This window comes from Cupressus sempervirens, chromosome 10 (assembly GCF_028749045.1).
Source record: "Cupressus sempervirens isolate cs-2001-9-10 chromosome 10, ASM2874904v1, whole genome shotgun sequence".
NCBI lineage: Eukaryota > Viridiplantae > Streptophyta > Pinopsida > Cupressales > Cupressaceae > Cupressus > Cupressus sempervirens.
Window position 1 is genome coordinate 167,778,301 of NC_143127.1, and position 22,728 is coordinate 167,801,028.

Here is a 22,728-nt window from a genome sequence, read left to right on the forward strand (position 1 = left end):
AGGAAGGAGAAGGTGAGAAGGAAAAGGCAGATGCCATAGTGGAGGAGGAAACAAAAAAGGGAGATAATATGGTAGTTGTTGAAGAACAGCAAATAGATCAGAATGTGCAAGATACATAGTTTCCACCTCTAAGTCCTCCACATGACAACAAAAAACTTGAAAAAACAATCAAAGTGAAGGATGTTCCTAACAAATCTGTTCAAAACATCAATCCATTGACTGTAGAGGATCTTAAGAAGATCCTTGACCAATCAACTCTACAAGCTCAATTATGCAATAATCTAGTATTGGTCAGTGTAGATGAGTTGTAGAAAGCAATAGCTGACCTGACTAGAGACAAGATGACAACACAAGAAAAATCTTTTGACATCCCTATAGCTACAAGTGAACAACCTAAAGAGAAATCTGCACAAGATACATCAGCTAAGGTTGATTCTACAGTTAAAGTTACTACAACTACTGTGGAGCCAGTAAAGGAACAAATAGGACAAATGGATATTTTTGCTCCTACTGCACAAGTACAAGGTGCACCACCACAAACAATAGTAATTAATAAAGACAAATCAAAGGAGGAGAAGGAGATTCCAAAGGAAAAGGAGCAAGAACCAATTCAAACTTTGGTAAATCTACCAACCATTGGGACTCCTACGAGACATCCTCAAAATTCAAGCACCGAAGCAATACCACTCCAAATTTTAGCACCAAGCTCCAGCTACACAAAGGTTGCAAGGGTAATTCACTATGGAGACCCTACATTAGATGAAGAAATAGTCATTCCAAAGTATGACTATGCAACCATGAACATAGACCAGATTAATGAGGTGCAAGAGGCATTAGAGAGGAAGAAGAAGTAGGATATACTCAAAATGAGTATAAACAAAGGCAAGCACTAATTGACATAAAAGACATCTTTTTAGATGCATTCAGCTTGCATGCACCTGATGAAACCAAGCCAATATTGGAACAACTATCAAAAATTGTTGAGTAAGTAACTAATAAAGACCAGGAGACAAATGTAAAACTCATGGAATGGTAAGAAAATAAATTTCAAGAAAAGGTAAATGAAAGAATATCTAGTGAAATAGCACTATCACAAGTAGAGCTAGCGATGAAAATTGAAAAGGTGAAGACAATACTTCAGAATATATTCTCACTATACACAAAGTTATACAATCCTTTAATCTTCACACAAGAAACCAGCCAAAGAATAATGAACTTGGAAAGAAATTCGAAAATATCAAGCATGCAATTGCCAAAAGATAGAGGTCAAAGTGAGAAGAAATTTCACATAATGCTTCACACACAAAAGGAACTAGCTATATTGACAGTAGAAGAGGCTAATACTAGAGCCAAATTAGTTCAAATACAAGCTACCGTAACCCCTCACATGGAGATTCTCCAAAAGGAACTAGCCTATGCAAAAAATTTATTGAAAAAAGATCCTAATCTTACAACATTAGATGGATTAGTTCACCTTGTAGTAGAGACGGCAATACAAATAAAATCCCTAGAGGTTGTAATACAAAACTAGGATGCTGCTCTAAGAATTGTGATGGATGTAAACAAGACCTTTTTGGAAAAATACTCAGTTAGTGTATAGACCCTTTGACATAAGTGTCAAAAAGGGGGAGAAATTGTAAAGAAGGAGAAAAAATCAAAAGGCCAGAAGGAGACATAATCTACAAGGGGAGACATGTGAAAGGGGGAGCCAAAACAAATAGAGAACAAAAAAGAGGAGAGAAAATAGCAGGAAACAACGCATAACAAGACATATCCAATATAGAGTATCAGAATTTAGAATAAAGAGAAGGAGTATCAGCAATGGTAAATCACTCTACTTAGAGAGATTTTGGATACATAAAAGGTTCATTAACTCAGGGGGAGTTACAAAATTTTTAGTATTTCTAGCAATTTTGAAGTTTTGTATATATGCCAAATAGAATGTATATTGTACTTGAGGAGATTAGATTCATCATGTGTAGTTAAGTGTTTTTGCCACTCATGTCAAAGGGGGAGATTGTTGATCTTAGATTGGTTTTGACAATTGAGTGTCAACACACTTAAGAAATTTTCTAAATTCATGCCAAGTATAATATAGATGCCAAGTTGCAATATGTATCAAGCCAAAAATTCAACAAGTGACGAATCATTCAGATGTCAAGCAAACAGACAATGCTGAGCAAGTTTCAAGTACCGAGTGAACAATAGATGCCGAGCAAGTTCAAGTGTCGAGCAGGATAGAATTTTAGTATGTGTCGAACATCAGTAATCAATATGTGCCAAACAACACAGAATCAACATAAGAGTTTGTGCTTTCACAAACTAAAATGTAAACCATTTTTGAGCCGACATATGGATAAATCTCAAAGGATTAGAGACAAGATTGAATCTATTTGGATTCCCTATGTAATCAACATGCAACCAATGAGAAAAATGGAAGAGTTGAGGGGGAAATTTGGATGAATCTCAATCATAGATTCATACCTAACCTTAAGTCATGAAATATTTTTAAAGGAGAGACAAAGCCCCATACTTAAAAGTGTGAGAAAGAAGGCATGCAAGGAGAGAATGCTAGCGAAGTCTTGAAGGAAGTGAAAGGGGCGAAATAACTTAGAAGAAGGAAAAAACTATAGAATTAGTTGGCTAAACAAAGTATCAAAGTTATAGAATTTTTATATTAGATCAGAGAGGATCGAGATTAACTAAATTAGGATCTAAAATCAGCAATATTAGATTCTAAGTGTATCAGATCAAACATTCTATTATACTCTCTAACAATTGTTACAGTAGAATGAAATCGTATGGACTTAGGTTGGTTTAATAGCCATTTTATAAGGCCTTTAACAAGGTGACATTCCAAGTGAGTGTTCTAAAGTCCTTTAGTCAAGCGCACTTTTAACAGGGTATTAAAATCCTTTAACAAGGTAGGATTTAACAATCTTTTGTAAGCCTTTAATAGGGCTAGCCATTCATGGGGCAAATCATGAGAATGGTCAAAACATGTAACCTTAACAAGTGAACTTTATTGTTGTAGTAGTGAAGAGTTATGTGTTCATCCCCACCCCAGTTTTACCTTCTCATTTGAGGGTTTCTGTGTAATCATATCTGGTGTCAAGTGTTTATATGGATGCATTTGCTTTACATGTTATTACTATATGTTTATGCATGCAATGTTTTAAAGTTGAAATTCTTATTGGTAGAGTTTACAACTTCTGATTCACCACCTCCCCCCCCCAGGAGAAGTATACTTCCTATTTGTTAATTCCAACATGATCTCCATTTTCAATTAGTTTTCTATCAGTGTCATTGATATTTTCTTTCTTGTTATAAAATTCAACTTTGCAGCCTAAACTATTCAATCGTACCAAACTCAATAAGTTATACTTAAGTCCTTCTACATAGTAAGAGTTGTCACACATGATCTTTTCTATTAGTTTGAATGATCCTCTACCTTTTATCAGACATGGTGCATCATTACAGAATCTAACACTATTTCCATTGTAGTAATCAAGGGTAATAAACTTACTTTTATCTCCAGTCATGTGATGTGAACATCCGCTATTAATGATCTATCTATCACTTTTGTTCACATAAGCTATCAATGCAATTGCCTCATCTTCATCAGAATCATCTTTCATGGAAACATACACAACTTCATCATCATGGTCATTAGATCCATCTTTTTTTTCCTCTTCAACAATTTAGAAAGACTTATTTCCTTTGTCTTTATAATCTTTGTTGTTCTCATCTCTTTTACCTCTGTATTTATCTCCACTTCTATTCTTCTTCTTCTCTAGACACCTAGCAGCAATATGACCAACCTCATTACAATTGAAAGACATGATAGGTAGCTTACCTTTGTATTTCCCTTTTCCTCTATAAAATCCCCTTGCCAGTAATGCTTCAAGCTCTTCTACACAATCTTCATCTATATCATTGTCACTATAAACATGTTTGACCTTTTTCTTTTTCTATTTAGGTTCTTTCAGTGACACTTTAGCTTTGAAAGCATGTTTAACATTTTTTAGTTTTGAATTATCAAAATTAGAGAGTTCAAAAGTAGTGAGTCTACCTTGTTGACATTATAGTCATGTTTTTTATTAGCGACACATACATATTCAGATTATAAGTATCTATCGAGCATATTGTACAGTTAGCAGAGTTATCCAAGCATTTCAATCTCTACCAAGTTCTACAGTTGCTATTGAATCCAAAGAACAGTATTTAGTTTTCACTATATAGTCTCTACCATAATGGTGATCAACAGTGTAAACCAAGCTTGATAAGGTTTACCAAGTTCCTTAGTGCAAACTGAGTTAGGCAGTGCTTACCAAGTTTATAGTAACAATAATGTGAATCTAGTGTTGATCAAGCCACTTAGTGTTAACGAAGTGATTCAGTTTATACCAAGCTTATATTGATAGCATTTACTGAGCCATGTAGTATGAATCAAGTGATTCAAATTATATGCCAAGTTTCACAGTATTCACCAAGTCACCAGTGCAGACTAAGTTTAGACTACTTAGAAAGTGATCAGAATGGATCGAGCTTCTACATCTACCAAATGCATGGTGATGTCGAGCATTGACTATGGATGTCAAATATTAGAACCTCACCGAGCTAGTCTTCAAAACCTGAGTTCCTATAGTTTGGGCTGACTTTGCGTATTTTGTGTAAACTTTTAATGTAGCTGACTTTGTTGATTTTTGAATTGGATTGGTATTTATGTAATATATTGTATCACATCCAAAAAGATAAATATGTAAGTAATGTAACAAGAAGAGAAGAGTAGAAGAGAAAAGTACAAGGCTACAAGTAGTATAAGGAGCAGTAAAGATTTATCCATCACTATAAGATGATCATTACACTCAAAGGGATCTCATTCAAAAAATCAAGTTGTAGATTAGAGATCAGCCACTGTTTCATCCTACTAGGTGGATCAGTTAAATCCTTTCACAAGGTAGACTTAACAGTCTTTTGTAAATCTCTTTACCGAGTGCATACTTTATTGTATGTTTGTAAATCCATATGCAAGGTGGACCTAGTAGTTCTTATAGCTCCTAACAAGGAAAATCATCAGAAGTGATCATTGTAAGCCTTAACAAGCCTACTTTATATTGTAGTACTAAAGCTTGTGGGTATCATCCCCAACCCAGTTTTTCTTTCTATTTGGAAGGTTTTTGGGTCACCAAAATTGTGTGTCAAAGTGTTTTGAATACTTAATGTTTTTCAATTTCTCATGCATGTAATTAGATCAGATTACATATGAAGAATTAATTGGTAATTAAAGAGTAAAGTTTTATTAGTTACTGATTCACCCCTCCCCTCCTAGTAACTTAGCCTATCATATATATTCCAACAATTGGTATCATAACCTTTTTGGTTCTCAAAGAAAATTTTAATAGCTTGAGCAAAGATCAAAGGCTATGGAGGTATTCAGACTTGACAAGGCTATTGACAATGAGAAGCTAGATTTGGAAATGGCTATTGCACAACTCAAGAAAGAAAAAGAGCAACTCTCTCAATCTCTCAAAAAAAAAAAAGATCTTGCAATCCAGATGAATGATCACCTCTACATTGAAGAAAGAATTCAAGACATCCATTTAGCAAGTAATCTAGATGAAGCCAATGAAGCAATCAAAGAATTATTAGAAAAGAATGGTTCACTTCAAGAGGAAGTAATAAAACTAAGAAGAGAGCAAGAAATTTAGTCAGTAAGATTATGTGAAGTTATGGAAGAGAAAAAATAGATAAAAGAAGAAATAGAAGGAAAGAATAATGAGATTTAGCATTTATCCCTTCAGCAAGTAAACTTCATTAATCAGCTCACAAATGCAAATGAAGAAATATGAATCTAAGATAATAATAAAATGAAAGGTTTTTCAATGATTTAAACATTGAAAAGCAAACCAATGAGAGGATGATGAAATCTCAAGAACACATGAATCAATTGAATGGGAAAAGTCACTTCAAAGAAAAGGGTATAGCAGGAATTGGATATACAAAAAAAGGTGAATCATCTAAGAAAGGAGCTCAAAAGAATCAAAAACCTACTTGCAACCACTATGGTAAGATTGGGCATACATCAAACAAATGTTGGAGCAACGGGAAAGCTAAATTCAATGGAAAATGCTACAACTACAATTAGCATGGTCATAAAGCTAATAAATGCAAAGAAAAACCTAAATTTGAAGGCAAATGTGACAAATGCAAGAAACATGGGCTCAAATCCTCAGAATGAAAAACTAATATACTAAACTAAGCAAAATTGATTGTAAAAGCTATATTTGGTTGGGATTATAACACCTGGTGCAGATATCATTACTGTGGTGAATTTGAACATATTAGAATGAATTGTGTAAAACATCACATGAGGACAAGAGACACCACCAAAAGATGTTTTATCTATATAGAACTTGGTTATCTCGCTAAGAATTGTATGAATACTAGAAGAATTGAAGATGAAAAGAAGGCAAAAGCATATGAGACAACAATAGATTCCAAAATCTTCTGAAAATGTAAGTTAGAGCAGTGATGATCATGTCACTCAAGAATTGGGTGACTCAAGTATTTCCACTTGATCTCTCAAGGAGAATTGGAACTAGGATTCTGAAGAATAATTCTTACACCAGTTCCAGTCAATAGAATGAAAGATCCATACTAGCATTCAAGATGCAAAGGGATGACCACGAAAAAGATGTCAGTTATTACCGAGTGAGGTCAGGTTGCAAGACCTTGCCTAGCAAGGTTGGGAGTAACTAAGTTTTTTGTGGTTATCAAGTCATGAATGACTCTACAAATGAAGTGGATAACAGTCTATCATTTGAGTGAAGAATTGTACCAAGAATTTATGGCAATTGAAAGGCAAAATTTGATAAAACGATGGAATTGTAGTCATTTGTCAACAAAAATTTTATAGAGCTACTTGTGCAACATGACTTCTATGCATTCAAGCAACCTAAGAAAATCACTATTGGAGATTTTCATGTTTTCACAAAACCCTACTGAGTGAAATGATATCCACTAGTAGTAAATCAAAAAAAGGATCTAATATGTTATTTCAAGGTGTGGAATGGAAGGCACCAGATTTTAAGCTGAGTCCTGTCATTATAGAAATCCTAGATCCAAGCGGAGCTTAATCACAAATTTCATCGAAGCTACTATTAATCAATGACATTTTTTCATTAAGTGTTCTATTCAATATATTGGAACATTGGAAATGGATGAAACCTTGGAAAAGCTATGTGAATGATGTGTTAAAACCTAAGCTTGAAGTCAAAGGTTTGACTCACATTCCAAATATGCCACAGGATTTCAAGATTAAATGGATAAGATTCATTCTTAGCTATGTGCACAATGGTCAATTGTGGTTGGAACAACCTATTTTTATAACCAAGAAGATGATTCATAAGATCACTAGTCTTCCTATGTTGGCAAAAGCTAAAATGACCAAAACCCTAAGTTGAGTCGAGCTTGAGAAGAAAACCCTTGCTGAGTGGGATGGAAGGGCAATGAAGATCAACTATCTTATAGACATGGAATTGAATTTTGGGATACATGTCATCACTCACAAGATTTACAGTTTGAGTAGACTCAACAACATGTCATGTGAAGTAGTAGATTTAGCATACAAAGTGGTCAAGAATAACTTATCACTTGACCTTGCTGAGTTGATGCTAAACCAATTCAACAAGAATATGGAAAGCATAAGAAATTCAAAGAAAAATCCTTGTAACTTTGGTTCACTTTTAACTTGTTTATTTTTCTATGTACAAAAGTTCTTCCCATCTAAAGGTATACTTGTATGGAGGAAGGATAGAGGAAGGATGTGTAGACATCTAAAAATCCTTTAGAAAATAAAGTATTTTTATTTTTTGAAAAAGTCCCTGATGACATCATCATTTATTAATTAATTAATTATTTTATTTATTTTTATGCCATTAAATCCCTTTATCTTAATTAAAAATATTTAATTAAGGAATCCCTGCCAAAAATGTTTAAATCTTATTTAAACATTATTTCCTTATTTATTAATTATTTAAATAATAAATTGACCAAAAATCCCAAAATAAATTATTTATTTATTTTTTGCCCCAAACTTGGCCAATTTCCTTAAGACCACTAACCTCTTCCAAAATCTTCTAATCCTTCTTTAATTTCGATTAAAGGTAATCCCATCATTTCCTACCCCTAATCCCTACTAAAAATATTTAATTAAGATTAAATATTAATCCTCATGTTTATTAAAAATATTTTAATAAATGTCTCCTCAACCCAAACCCTTGAAATAAATAAAACTTTATTTATTTCCTAAAAAGCTTATTTATCCTCATCCTAGGAAGTTCTAGACTCTTCTAGAAAGTCTTCATCCTCATCCAAAGCCTAGACTCTTCTAGAAGATGTCAATCCTTATCTTTGACCCTAATCCTAATCCCCTCCCCCTAACCTTGTCATATTCCCTAAACATGGGTTAAGACTTGCTAACCCAAGTCAAAGCCAACAAATATCTCCTCCTTCACCCACCCTCATTAAATGCCATCCACTTGCCCATCTCTAACAAGCCTAATCTAATCTTAACCCAAGCCTAATCCAAGCCTTAATCATTTGCACATTCCTAAGTCAAGCTTAAGACTTTCTTAATCGAACCCAAGTCAAAATATCTCAACTCTCTCACAAATATCCCAACCATAAAACTTTATGAAGCCCACAAAGCCATAAATGACTCTTACAAGCCCATTTATTGCTCTTACAAGCCATTATGAGGATCTTTATGAGCTTTGAGCCTCCTTTGTTGACCCCTCAACCCCTCTTGCTCTAACCAATGACCCTGTGACATGTGTCACTCCCTGATTGGCTGTAAGTAAGCACAATCCATGTGCTCTCCTCTCATTCAATCTAAACCTTCCATAAACTTTCTCCCATCCTTGCATCCTAGCCCTTGATCCCTCAAGCCCTTTGCCTATTTAAGGAATCCTCTCCCTATTGGAATATTGAAATATGGAAAGAGTACTTATGAGAGCGGGGGTGAATCATAAGTATCACACTTTAGCCAATAAAACTTTTAACTGATAGTAAATTGCATGCATTTAAATACATCAAGAACTAAGACATGCATCAACAACTCATAACACTAAAATTTGGTAACCCAGAAACCCTCCAGGAGTAAGAAGGTAAAACTGGGGTGGGGATGATACCCACAAAAATGACTGCAGCAATATTGTTCAACCACTTCTGATGGTCTGTCCTGTTAAAGGCTTTACACTGTATTAATAGTGACCTGGTTAGAGGATTTACAAACACTTAACATGAAGTGTCACCTTGTTAAAGGATTTAATCACCTAATTAAAGGATCTATGAAATAGTTGTTAAGCTAACCTATTACCATAGGATTTTCATTCTAATACAATTGCTAGAAAGTATTAGGTATAATGATCCTGATAGATTACAATCCTTGATTGCTAAATGCAAGCACCTTTTTTGCTTTCTCTGATCTTGATCCTCTGTGATTTGATAACCCTCGCTTCTAAAAATAGATTTCCTTGTGCACCCTTGTATGTCCACTCCTTCTTATTACAATGAAATTTCATCTTCCTTATAAAGACATTTGAGGATTTAGGGCTAGGTATGGATCTACGATCCATATTCAATCTTCATTTTCCACTTATTATTTGCATTTCTTCTATTGGTTGCATGCCTTCATCATTTTTATTATTGGCTGCATGAAGATTGCATAGGAAAATTAAAAGATTCGATCTCATCATTAAATCTTTCGAAATTCACTTTATGTCGGCTGTAAAAATTGTTTGCATCATAGTTTGTGCAATTACAAACTCTTATGCTGATCTACTGAGTTACTTGGCTCCTGAAGTATTGCTGATACTCGGCATATGCTGTTTCCTGGATAGCTAGACACCTAAACAAAACTGTATCACTCGGCATCTTATGTAGCTCGACACTTGTTAACACTCGGCACCTTATGTTACTTAGCACTTGTTATCACTCGACACCTTATGTTGCTCGACACTTGTTAACACTCAGCACCTGAAAACTACTCGGCACATGAAGATCACTCGGCACCTGAGGTCTTTCCTAACTCGACATTTGTTGTGGCTCGGCATGCATGGTGTACTTGGTTTCAATGTGGAATGTGATTAAGTGTGTTGGCACTCAAGTGTCAAAAACCATTATGAGGTTAACAATCTCTCCCTTTGACATGAGTGACAAAAATAATAAACTAACCTTATAAGTACATTTACTAATCTGATTGGTATATACAGAGTTTAAAGAGAACTTGATCAAAATTTGTAACTTACAAATCTTACAATATATACTTCAAAAAATTTGTAACTCCCCCTAAGTTGATTATGCCTTATCTATATATCAAGCTCCTCCTTTGTATCTTTTATCCCCTATTAATTTATCTTATAATATCTGTATCTCCCCCTATTCTGTCTATTTTCTCCCCCTTTTTGACACTTATGTCAAAGAATGTTTAAGGGTTAAGACCATATTTAGCCAAAAATTTGTTGTTTACCTCCATAATCATCTTGAGAGCTGCATCCCAATTGTTCAAAGCAATTTCCAGTGACTTATGAAGGATGGCAGTCTTAGCAGCAAGATGAATAAGTCCATCTGATGTAGAAAGATTTGGGTCTTTCTTGAGAACAATTTTAGTATATACTTGCTCTTTATGGAGTATATCTAAATGTGGGGTAATGGAGGATTGGAGTTGTATTAATTTGGCCTTGATATTAGCCTTATCTGATATTAATACATCTATTTCTTTGTGAGTTTGAAGCGATTGAGCAAAATGCTTCTCACTTTGAGCTAGATCATTTGGTAGTTGCATGCTTGAAATGTTTAAATTTCTTTCCAGGTTCAGTATCTTTTGGCTTGTTTCTTGTGTGAAGTATGAAAAATCACACAGCTTTTTGTACAATGAGAATATATTCTCAAGTACCTTTTTCACTTTGTCAATAAGCTTTGCCAATTAAATTTGTGAAAGTGCAATTTGACTAGATATTTTCTCATTCACTTTCCCCTGAGATTTTCTTTCTGACCATTCCATAAGTTTTGCATTTGTTTCTAGGTCTTCATTTGTCACTTGGTCAACAATATCTATTAATTGCTCCGTGATATGCTTTTACTCATCTGGTGATTGCAAACTGAAGGCATCCATAAAGATGTCCTTAATCTCATATAGTGTTTGCTTTTGTTTATACTCCTTCCTGAGTATTTCCTTTCTTTTCCTCCTATTCAGTGCTTCTTGCACCTCATTGATTTGATCAATGTTTATTGATTTTGAGTCATAGCTCAGTATGACTATCTCCTTATCTAATTCAGGGTCTCCATAGTGAAGTACCCTTACAACTCTGGTAGTACTAGATGTTGGCACAGATATTTGCAATGGCTGGTGTCAAGGAGTTCCCAAGGTAGGAAAATTTATTAATATTTGTATTGCCTCCTGTTCTTTAGGGGTTTTCACTATTTCCTCCTCCTTCTGTCTACCATGATCAATTATTGTAATCTTGGGAAGTGCACCTTGTGTTTGTGCTGTAGGATCAGATGTAATAGTTCGTCCTATTTTTTCTATTCCTTTTTCTACAGCTGCACTTGGCTTCTGTCTTGCAGCATCAACTATGCTTGATGGCATTTGAAATTGACTACTAGTAGTTGTAAAGATGATAGAAGGTGGTTCTTGTGGATTCACCTTATCTTTGACTGTACTTTCTACTAGTTTTTGCAATTCATCTATACTAACCAATACTAGATCTGCACATAATATTGCTTTTTGTGTAGATTGGTCAAGAATTCTTTTGAGATCTTCTACAGTTAATGGATTGATATTCTGACCAGAAGTATCAAGAACATCAGTAATAGTTACAGTGTTTGCAGGTGGGATGGATGCTTGAGGAGGACTAGGGGGTGGCAATTGTGTGTCTTGCACACTCTGATCTAGCTGCTACTCTTGCTCAGTTGTTCCCATTATATCTTGTTTTTGTGTCTGTTCCTCCTCTCCATCTTTCTTTTCTTCTTCCTTCTCTTCTTCTCTTCTCTTTTTTTCTTCTTCTTTTCTTTCTTCTTCTCTTTTCTTTTCTTCATCTTCTTTCCTTTTTCTCCTCTCCTCTATTGGTACAGTAGCTTCTTCCTTGTATTCTTCTTCAAGAAAATCTTCAATATTTTTGTACAAGTTCTTCCATGATTTCATTGTTCTTTGAACAATTTCTTCTATTCTATTTTGGAGTATGAAGAATGCCCTGTATTTAGGTGTAAACCTATTATTGTGCCTTTTGACTGCATTCTTTACTTGTTCCTTAGTGAAATCCGGCAATACACTTGCTAGGGTTGATTCCCTCATCTCCTTCTCCATTTTCAAACAGAAATGTCATCTGTCTTCTACAATTTTTGATAGTTCTTTTGGCAATTGTTCATCTAATTCAAGTGGAGTGTACTTGAACTGTGCCATCATTCCATAAACTGTTTCTTCTATCTTATTTTGTTCTTCTTTAGTAAATTTACTGAAATCAACTTTATTTAAATTACTTAAGTCACCATTTCCAATCATTTTACATAAGGTATCAACTGAAGAATGGCTTACCTTTTCAGATTGGTCTTCTTCATCAGTGTCAGGTTGAGCCACACATCTTCTTCTTTTCCTTGGCTCTTCTTTTGTTTCTTCTTTGTAACTTCCTCTTTGGCCTTTTGAGTGGAGGCCCTTGTTGTAGCTCGTGTTGTTGCCTTTTGAGGTGATGGCGTGGCAGCTTTCTTTGATCTGGACTTAGCTGAAGGCTGTTCTGTTGCCTTTCTCTTCTTTGGCTCAGCTTCAATTGTTGCTTCCTTGGCTTCTTCTTCCTCTACACCTTCCTCCTTTTCTTCTCGAAGACCTTGAGTTAATTCCATTGGCCCTTGTTCTTGCTCATCTTCATCATCACTATCATCTTCTTCTTCTTCTGCTTCAGCCTCAATTTCTTTACCAAATTTCTTCTTAATTTTCTTTAATAATTTGTCTTTCTTCTTCAATGTGGAAGTAGTTTTTAATTCCATGTTTATCTTTGATCTTACCACATCATAAGTGCCAAAATGTGGAGCACTTTTATCTATTTCTTCTACCAACAATGCAGTTATTGTTGTAGATGCCTCATCAATATTAATTTCATATCCAAATGGCCTTAGCCATCTTACCCTTGGTATCACTGCTTGAATATAAGTAAAATCAATGTCAACTAAGAAACATATATCATTAGTATGTTTTTCTACTAAGGAATCTGGTATCCTTGATCTTTGCTTCATGGATTTCTTGAAATCCTCAAAATAGCTTGTCATTAAGGTATCAAAATTTTCTCCCATTTTCTCTATTTATTCATTGATTTGAGTAATGATGGTTCTGTCATTCCTCCATGCCACTTTTCCAAAAGAAGGAAACTCATTCTGAACATAAAAGAATATGAAAACTAGGATTGCTCCACATTTGCATTGAGTGCCCTTTGTTCTTCTTATGGTAGCTAGGTTTTCATTGATCTGTTGTAGTTGCAGTTCAACAAGATCATAAGTATGATCCTTTTTCAGCAATTTTTAGCCTACATCTACTGCAATACATGGTACACTGTTGAGTCTACTAGATTGATAGAATTTATGGGCAATGACTCTAACAGCAAACTCAACTAGAGGATCCTGTATGGTGTGAATTGTCATTCCTCTTTTGTTCCACTGGGCACCTGTGTTCTTCTCAATAACCTCCTTTGATTCACTTCTCAGGGTTTTGTACTAATCTAGGGTTGGGTACGGTACCCTATTACTCTAGGTATGATTTCTTTGGTCAATTTGATGGGAATATCTTCTAACCACAAATTTCCACCATGAATTCTGCTCAATACAAGTCTAACCCATTCTGTTTTGAATACGGTGGGAAAGCTTAAAATTTGGGTCAAACCCTTTCTTTCAATGATTTTGAATTCTTCTTTCAAGACTCCATCTACGCACAGTTTCTCATAGGCTTGTCTTATTTCCATGTCTCCTAGAGCACCTATCTTACAGTTGTAACATTTTCTTACATCTTGAACCATTACAACTTTTGGGGTAATACGGGAGAGAGCTCCGGCTGGGTCATTTTTGTAGGCAACTTCGAGAATAGGATGGAAATTAGGTTGCTTCACCTATTTTGAAACTAACTGCACTTCAAAAGACTCTTTTTCCTTGGTTTTCTTCGAACTTGACGCCATTTATGCAAACTAGGGTTTTCACAACAAAAGGATACGAAACTATGTAGCTTGGCACAAATGAAAATACCTCAAGATCGATAAAAAAATGTGTTGAATGCGGTTGTGATCTGCTTGATACGCTGGATTCTTGCTATGAAGTCGCTCAACTCTCTTTCTTCTTCTTTTCTTCTTGATCGTGATGAGTAAAAATGATTGAAATCATGATAATATACCCTATTTTCATCGCATTAAATGCTCAACTGCTAACTCGACTTCTGAAGAAATTTTAACCTAACTCGGCTTCCACTATATTTCCACTTTACTTGGCTTCCATTGGAGTTATCCAACTCAACATCAGTTATCAGCTTGGTCGCTGTTGGGAGCTCGGCATCTGTTGGAGTTTAACTTGGTATCTAAAGACAACATTTAGTTTTTGTCTTGACATCTTGTTTCATGTAGGTTTATACCTTGCTTAGCTTCTTTGTCTTGGGACTAATGTGTGATATAGCTTTGTATGTCATTCTTGTGTACTTCTCATGCTTAGTTTGATGAAGTGCGATCACTTGACCCATTGGGTGAAGTGATCCGTCCACTTGATGTGTTGCACTCATCTTTCTTTTTCCAAGTCTTGTTCATTTGCCCCCTTATCTTTTTGACATCAATCTTTTGTTTTCCTTTGTTTTCTTTAGTCTTGGGTGCCTTTGATCTTGTAGGACAGTTTCTGCTGATATGACCAATTTTCAAACAACTAAAACATGTAGTTTGATTAAACCATCTTTTGTAGTTTCCTCTGAAATGTGTTCTTATGCAATTTTGTGGTATATATCCATATTCTTGACAATAATGATAGTTGTACCTGGTGTTGTAATCCCGATGATAATGGCTTTCATTCCCTTCTATTTTTGCTGGTTGATTTGATGTCCAAATAGGTTTTGATTTGCACTCAAATGCCCTATGCCCATACTTTTTGCAATTATAACAATGTCCATCAAATCTCTGAGTCCTTGTGACATTGGACCTGCAATTTTGTGTCATAAGTCCTTGCATGTTGCATTTGTGATAGAAACTCTTATTTTTGGGCGTGTTTGATTGATTGAATCTTCTACTCCTGCACACGTTAGCTATATGCACCTTCTTATTACAGTGATGACAAGTGGGTTTTGAATTCTTACCTTTGCCACTTTTTTGTTCAGCATGCATTGATGATTCCCCAACTTTAGTGCTATTGTATCCTAGTCCTGATGTATCATGGGCAGATTTTGGGGATTTCAGCAACTATTCAAAATACTTGATGGCTTCACTTGACTTGTTGAGATTCTCTGCTACCTCTTTTTCTCTATTCAATTCATTCTTCATTTGTTCATTCTGCATCTTCAAAGTAGAGATCTCAATATCTTTTACATTGAGTTCATGATGAAGGTTCATCATTTGGGCAAGTGTATCCATCTGCATGTTTGAGATCCTTGTCAATTCAATACATTTTTCTTCAAGTCTATTTGCAAGATTTCTTTTGTCATTTTCCATCATCATTTTATCTTCAACTACTATTTTCTTGTATTAAGTGATTTCACATATCATTATGGCCTATGACTCATGTTCCATCTTGACAGATCTTATCTCATCTACTTGAACTTTTTTTTTCTCCACCAGTTTTGCTATTGCTGCATCAAACTCTTTTGTATCTCCGTTAGAAAATATGTTGGTGGTATCAATCTCCTTGTAGTGTATATCATTTTCAGCTATTGCTAGATCCTTCCTTTTTTTTAATGAATTTCTCAACTTGTTTCTAAATTCCTCCAAGCTATGTAGAGAAAGTTGCACATCTATCACCCGATTTTCAATAATCTTTCCAAGTTTGAAAGCTTCCATCTTTAGATCTTTTCCTCCAACCTGTTAGGCTTTTCCTTGTGAGAACCTGGATTTGCTCTAATACCAATTGTTGGAATATTCAAATATGGAAAGAGTACTTATGAGAGGGGGGGTGAATCATAAGTATCACACTTTAGCCAATAAAACTTTTAATTGAAAGTAAATTGCATGCATGTAAATACATCAAGAACTAAGACATGCATCAACAACTCATAACACTGGAATTTGGTAACCCAGAAACCCTCCAAGAATAAGAAGGTAAAACTAGGGTGGGGATGATACCCACAAAAATTACTGCAGCAATATTGTTCAACCACTTCTAATGGTCTGCCCTATTAAAGGCCTACCCTGTTAAAGGCTTTACACTATATTAATAGTGACCTGGTTAGAGGATTTACAAACACTTAACATGAAGTGTCACCCTGTTAAAGGATTTAATCACCTAATTAAAGGATCTATGAAATAGCTGTTAAGCTAACCTATTACCATAGGATTTTCATTCTAATACAATTGCTAGAAAGTATTAGGTATAATGAACCTGATAGATTACAATCCTTGATTGCTGAATGCAGGCACCTTTTCTGCTTTCTCTGATCTTGATCCTTTGTGATCTGATAACCCTCACTTCTGAAAATAGATTTCCTTCTGCACCCTTGTATGTCCACTCCTTCTTATTACAATGAAATTTCATCTTCCTTATAAAGATATTTGAGGATTTAGGGTTAGGTATGGATCTACGATCCATATTCAATCTTCATTTTTGCTTATTATTTGCATTTATTCTATTGTTGCATGCATTCATCATTTTTCTTATTGGTTGCATGAATATTGCATAGGAAAATTAAAAGATTCGATCTCATCATTAAATCCTTCGAGATTTACGTTATGTCGGCTGTAAAAACTGTTTGCATCATAGTTTGTGCAATTACAAACTCTTATGTTGATCTACTGAGTTACTCGACTCCTGAAGTATTGCTGATACTTGGCATATGCTGTATCCTAGATAGCTCGGCACCTAAACAAAACTATATCACTCAGCACCTTATGTAGCTCGGCACTTGTTAACACTCGACACTTTTTATCACTCGGCACCTTATGTTGCTCGGCACTTGTTAACACTCGGCACCTGAAAACTACTCAGCACATGAAGATCACTCGGCACCTGAAGTCTTTCCTAACTCGGCATTTGTTGTGGCTCGGCATGCATGGTGTACTCGGTTCCAATGTGGAATGTGATTAAGTGTTTTGGCACTCAAGTGTCAAAAACCATTATGAGGTTAACACTCCCAAGCCATTTTAACACAATCACCCATAGAAACAAAGTAATGCCATTTTGATCATGAAGTAAAGCCATAATGCAATTTTTAAGATCAAGTTTTTACATCAAAAATCCATCCATCCACATCGAAATTCCAAGAATCCATTGAAGCTAGTTTGAGTACCTTGAGCATACATTCTAAATCCATATCCAAATTAGACACATCTATAAATCAAGAGAACAATCTCATTGAGAGAGGCCCTTAATGGCTCATATTCTCATTTGAGGGCTTCTCTTTGTCTATCTTGAGGTTTAGGTTAATTTAGTTAATGTTAATGCTTTTGTTTCATTAAGTTAAGTGTTTACTTGCATACTAAATTAGTGTAAATAGGATGTACCTGTGCTTTATCAGATTAATGAATATATAGCTGAAATGGGAGAAAACTATGCGAGTATTATAGATAATTACTTTGATACATTCAAAGATAAGATGAATAATAGATTCAGGATACCCGGGAAACTCATTGATGATTACAAAAATGATGTTTGTTTCATGGTTGATAGTGACAAAGTATATATTCAAGCAGTTAGACTGAGGATTGTATGGGTCAAACCTCTAGGTTATGAGGTAAACATAGATGAAACCAAGGACATTATTGAGACACTGATTAATGATCTTGTTGAACCTAAAGCTGCTTACTTTGGCACTTATGATGAAGCAAAGGCTAGAATTGAATTGAAAATCAAACTCCCTCAGGCAGTCAACAAAGGGAAGAAGAGAATTACCAAATTGAAAACTAGTTCCCCTCCTCTATTGACTTAGGGAAAAGGAGATGATATTAAGGGTGAAGAAGGAGAATATGAAGAAAAATTAGAGGAATTAGAGCCATTAAAGAAGAAAGGTAAGGTAATTATTACCAAGCCTACCAAACTATCTACTATTGTGTTCACAAGGAGAGCATCAAGAAAGAAACTTGACAAAGAAGGAGGAGATGTGATATTTAGAAGACCTCCACCCACCTTCCAAGAAAGGTTGAAAGATATAGATTCATGATCCGACATAAAAAATTTCAAAGTGCTACAAAGGATAGTATGAGATAGGGACTACAAATGATTAGAAGTAGATATAAGATTTGATAATGTCTAAAATGAGAAAGTGGAAGTATTCCCTAGACGAGATTGCTTGGCAAATTTCAAATGAACCAATGGAGAAGGTCAAGACAAGATGGGAGAATTCCATGAAAACTACAAGAGACATATATGAGAAAACCCTAAGGCAACTTATGTCAAGCTTAAGTGATAAGGAAGTGAAAGAATCTCTAAAGAAGAATGAAGAAAAACTTACCTTGAGATTCAACACTCGTCTTATACTGATGAATGACATCAAACATGTAGTGAAGAATGCTACAAACACATGGAAGAACATTTATCTTCTTCACAAGCTAAGAGATTTTATGGTTCATGTTAGTGACAAGGATGATAATGAGCAAGAAAAAGATGAAGTAACTCATTATGATAATATAGATGATGAGGAAGAGGAATAGGGACAGGAAGCTACTAAGGAAGACTTACAAGAAATTCAAAACATTGAGGAGATCGACCTAGAGAAAATTGTTGCAATAGTCATAGCCTCACTTCCTCATTTTCTAAGCCAAACATTGAAAACATCAAGCCTAGAGAAAGCTACTACAGGATTGATTGTGTCAAACACTGTAAGCACAATTACTTAATCAATTTTTGCACATGTCTAGCTTAGTACTTTATTGACAGAAGTGACAAGCACTTCATCTACCGAGCAGACAACACTTCTCTCTACATTAGTGTATTTTGACAATAAGTGCAACATCTACTTTTTCAGTGAGTACTACCATTTTTACAATTGTTTCCATTCCTAGCATGCAAATAATAAGTGCAAAGACAGTTGAGACCAAGCCTTGACCGAGCACAAAATTTTTGGGTAAAGGAAAAGAGAAGGAAGAAGAAATTAATCTTGATGAGGGGATTGTTATTCCTAATTGGGACATCTCAAATCTTAACCGTAATCAAATGCAAACATTTGGAGAACTTCTTTAGAAGAAAGCTAAGTAGCAGAGGCTTAGAGAACAAAGAAATAAGGAATTTCAAATAATTGAAGATGCTAAGAATATTTTAACCGAGGCACTAAATATAGAGGTTGAAACTTCTCAACCAATTTTAATTTAGTTAGCAAAGGTAGTCCATAAATTCAACACAGATTTGAATGGATAGGACAATTTTTTCTAGAGAGCTAAGAAGAAGTTTGAGAATAAAGTTCTAGAACTTATTTCTCAAAAGATTTCTATTCATCAAGTAGAGCTATCTACTATTCTAGGCTCATTGGAGACCTCGTGCAACAATGTAACTACATTATTTAGTAAACTTTGTGATACATCAAGTTTCACCAAGGAAATAAGAGACAATTTGTCAAAGATTGATGAAGATTTACATACAAGTGCACATCAACTGTAACTTGACCCAAGTTACAACTCTGTCCACTATTCAAAGATCAGATTCCTAATTGATATGTAGGCAAAATTTCTAAGAGGATAAGATAGAATAAGAGCTACATTGGTAGACATTCAAGGCATGATTCTTCCAAACATGGATGCATTGTAGAAACATATTGTACATCTTGAAACACTCATCCATGATAACAATTTCTCAATTGCTGATCATATGACAGAACTTCTAGCAAAAGTTTAGGTTGCATTGCACACATGCAAGTTGTTGCAAGAAAAATGAGACAAAACAATGGCACTAATTTTAAAGGTACATTAAGATTTCTTTTCACATTTTGGCATTACTATATAGTTTATAGCATACATCTTTGGCATTCATGTCAAAAAGGGAGAGAAGATGTATATTGTATAGAAGATGTATATTATAAAGGGAGTATACATAAAAGGGAGAAAATGTATATATCAGATGTTAAAAGATGTAAGGTATATTGTATATATGTATAAGGGAGCATTATATTTACAGATACTTTGAAATACATCTTCTACAAAAATAATTTTGAAAAATCTCAAAAATAGAGTACTCCACCAAGTTGGACACAATATGATGAATAAACGGTGTTCTTGAAATTTAGTTTTGGTTGGTAAGTGTTTTTGTCACTAATTTCAAATGGGGAGATTGTTGACATTACAATCATGTTTGTTATTAGTGACAAACACTTATTCAAATTGTAAGTATCTACCAAGCATATTGTATAGTTAATAGAGTTATCCAAGCATTCCAGTCTCTATCAAGTTCTACAGTTGCTACCTAATCCAATGGACAGTATTCAATTTGCACTGAGCAGTCACTACCATAATGGTGATCAGTAGTGTAAACCAAGCTTCATAAGGTTAACCAAAATCCTTGGTACAAATTGAGTTATGTAGTGCTTACCAAGTTCACAGCAACATTAAAGTGAATCTAGTGTTGACTGAGACATTTAGTGTTAAATGAGTGATTCATTTTATACCGAGCTCACAGTTATAACATTTACTGAACCATGTAGTATGAATCAAGTGATTCAATTTAAATGTTGAGTTTCACAGTATTCACTGAGTCACCAATGTAGACTAATTTTAGACTACTTGGAAAGTGATCAGTATGGATCAAGCTTCTACATCTATCGAATGCATGATGATGTTGAGCATTGACTATGGATGCCAAGTACCAGAACCTCACCGAGCTAATCTTCAAAACCCAAGCTCCTGCAATTTGGGCCGACTTTGTGTATTTTGTATAAACTTGTATTGTAGCCAAAAAATTTGATTTGTAAATAGGATTGGTATATATGTAATGTATTGTATCACATCCAGAAAGATAAATATGCAAGTAATGTAACAAGAAAAGAAGAGCAGAAGAGTGAAGTACAAGGCTACAAGCAGTATAAGGAGTAGCAAAGATTTATCTATCAGCACAAGGTGATCATTACACTCAAAGGTATCTCATTCAGAAAACCAAGTTGCAAATCAGATATCAGCCACTATTTCATCCTAATAGGTGGATTAGTTAAATATTTTCACAAGGTAAACTCAATAGTCTTTTTTAAATCTCTTTACCGAGTGCATACTTTATTGTATGTTTGCAAATCCTTATGCAAGGTGGACCTAGTAGTCCTTATAGCTCCTAATAGGGTAGATCATTAGAAGTGATCATTGCAAGCCTTATGATGCCAACTTTATACTATAGTACTAATGTGTGTGGGTATCATCCCCAACCTAGTTCTACTGTCTATTTGGAAGGTCTCTAGGTTACCAAAATTGTGTCTCAAAGTGTTTTGACTACTTAATGTTTTTCAATTTCTCATGCATGCAATTAGATCAGATTACATATGAAGGATTAATTGGTAATTAAAGAGTAAAGTTTTCTTAGTTACTGATTCAACCCTCCCCTCTCAGTAACATAGCCAGTCATATATATTTCCAAAATACCCATCAGCCCTTCAATGTTAAATTACTACTAGGAACACACCTTAGTTCTTGTATGACAAAGACTCTAATAGCATAGATAGGCAGAAGGGTTCTCAAAACTTTGGTGATCATAGTCTCATATTCAATAACACCATTTTCTCCTCTGATACCATTCATAGAATCTTTGATTCTTGTGCAATAATGGACTATAGTCTCGCCTTCTTGCATTCTCATGTCATCAAACTTTCCTCCTAGACTTTCATCTTCGGCTCTCAAAATATTCTTATCTCCTCCATACATTGTCTCTATAGAATCCCACATCTACTTAGCAGAATTACATCCTTTGATGTCATCAAACACTGAGTAGCTTAGAGAAAAAACAAGCTCTACCATTTCTTGATTTTTTTCTTTCTTCTTTTTCAAATCATCAGTAGTAAGGGCTCCAGAAGGATCAACATGCTTAGTGGTGATGGTAGATTGTGCATAGTCTCCAAGACCTCCTAGATGTAGCTTTATCAAAAATTTCCATGCAAGAAATTTTTCCTTGTTTAGTTTGGGCACCTCCTTTTTGTACATCTTGATCTTTTCTTTTAGTACCTTCAAACTATTTCCTCACAAGCACCAATTCTCTGATACCAATTGTTTGAATTATTTAGAATGAGTAAGAGGGTGTGTGAATCAGTTATCCAAGGTTCAAATATACAAATTTAAAAAAAATAATCTTAATAAATTCATATCCATAAAAAAATAACATGCATGCATCCATTAGATCATCCAATACCATAATTTAATATGTCAATATCTTAGATCAAAATAACTTTGTAGAAATGTAAACAAGAAATGCTAGAATTTGGCACAAGGGTTTTATGTGGAAACCCAATTTGGGAAAAACCACTAGTATCATGCTATCCAATTTCAATCTTCTGAAGTGATGCCTTCTTAAAGGCCAACCCTATTAAAGGTTACAATGCACAATGTT